This window comes from Eubalaena glacialis, chromosome 14 (genome assembly GCF_028564815.1).
Source record: "Eubalaena glacialis isolate mEubGla1 chromosome 14, mEubGla1.1.hap2.+ XY, whole genome shotgun sequence".
Classification (NCBI taxonomy): Eukaryota; Metazoa; Chordata; class Mammalia; order Artiodactyla; family Balaenidae; genus Eubalaena; species Eubalaena glacialis.
In genome coordinates this window covers 2,193,895-2,195,903 of record NC_083729.1, presented here as the reverse complement: position 1 = coordinate 2,195,903, position 2,009 = coordinate 2,193,895, and positions in this window count along the sequence as shown.

Sequence of the window (2,009 nt, the reverse complement as noted above, 5' to 3'; positions counted from 1 at the left end):
ACTTGGGTCCGCTCAGCTGCGTGCAGCAAAGCCAATTTACTGACCCCTGGTTGTGGTGAAGGAATGTACAGCATTTATTGCAGACACCAAGCAAGGAGAATGGGTGGCTCATGCTCGAAAGAACCAAACTCCCTGATGGCTTTCAGGGAAAGGTTTTTAAAGACAGGGTGAGGGAGAGGGTTAAGGGGTGCGTAATCAACTCATGCATGTCCTTTTGATTGGTCGGTGGTGAGGTAACAGGGTGGCGTTTTAGGAGTCAACATCATCAACTTTCTGGTTCCATTCGATCTTGAGGCTGCATGCCGGCAGTCAGCATGCATGCCGGTGGTCAGCATGCAGTCAGCTTCCTTCACCTGGTTGGGGTTTTAGTATCTGCAAAACAACTTAAGAATGTGCGTCAGACTTATCTTTACCTTTGAAACAGAACTGGGAGTTCTTGTGACTGATATATTTTTTAAGTTATGGATGTTCTCCTGCCTGACTGTCCTATCTTTGTTTCTGCATTCTTTACTTCCCCAAATATTAACTGCTAGGGCCTGTTCTTTGTTCCACATGTAGGAGCCTAGGAGGTCACAGTGTATTTCCATAGCCTCTTCTCCCAATTAATAATAAGCGAGGACACAAACAGGTCTGTCACTGGGAAGGCCTCTACTGGGCCTGCTCAGTTTCAGTTCCCCCTTTTCTTTGACTCTTTTCCATCCTGAGGGGAGCAGGGGATGGGACAAGAAAGAGAATAAAGTTTTAAATAAAGAGGTTAATCATAAACTCAGCAGGGGAACTCAGTTTTGGGGGAACTTAATTTCACAATTGCTTAATAAAACTCAAAAATTTTTCTAGTAGGATTTGCAGTTTGTTTGCTTTGTTCCACATTATGTCTCATTCTGGTGTGTATTGAAATTTCTCTGATAGAGAGTTTGGGTCAATCATTTGAGATTGTTTTCACTTTGAGGATCTTTTTTAAAAATATTTGTTTGTTTGTTTATGTATTTTGGCTGTGCCAGGTCTTAGTTGTGGCACGCGGGATCTTCGTAATGGCATGCAGGGTCTTTAGTTGCAGCATGTGGACTCTTAGTTGCAGCATGCATGTGGGATCTAGTTCCCCGACCAGGGATCGAACCCAGGCCCCCTGCATTGGGAGTGTGGAGTCTTACCCACTGGACCACTGGGGAAGTCCCCACTTTGGGAATCTTGACATCCTAACAACTAATAGTTCTAAGGTCATAGAACAGGGTAGTTTTCAGCTAGACAGAAGACACAAGAGTTTATTTTACCTCCAGTTAATGGAAAGAACTTCAACAACTCAGTCTCCAAAATTCTTTAAATGGGTTTATTTAGCTACCATCTAACATCTATCATTTTGTCAGTATACCAATGGCTAAATGCATGTACAATGGTGAGGAATGGGAATTTTTTTTTTTGGCTGTGCCGCACAGCATGTGGGATATTATTTCCCTGACCAGGGATGGAACCTATGCCTCCTGCCATGGAAGTGCAGAGTCTTAATCACTGGACTGCCAGGGAAGTCCCAGGAATGGGAATTTTAGAGTCTCTGGTAGAACTAGGTTGTTATTTGCTCCAAACCAGAACTTTATCTTTTTATCAAATCAATAATTGTTGAATTTCCTATCTTGTTTTTCCTTTTCTGAGGCCAATTGTTGGGCCTCTCTAGCCAGTTTTTCTAAATTATCATTTGGGGAAATAGCACTTTGGACCATGACAGAGGTTTGGCTGCTGTTGGCCCCTTTAAGGGCAGCAATCATTGCAGAAATACCAGCAAGGTGTTTTCCCCTAGCTTCCAGAGAGTCAAGTTTATATATACTACATATTCTTTATTCATTCATCTACCAGTGGACAATTAAGTTGCTTCTTTTACCAAACCAAACTTGGGTCTTGAGGCTGTCTTTTCTACATTGTATATTCTTTCCTCATTTGTCATAGAGTCATTGACCATGTAAGTGTGGGTTTATTTCTGGGCTCTTTGTTCTGTTCCATTGATCTACGTGTCTGAT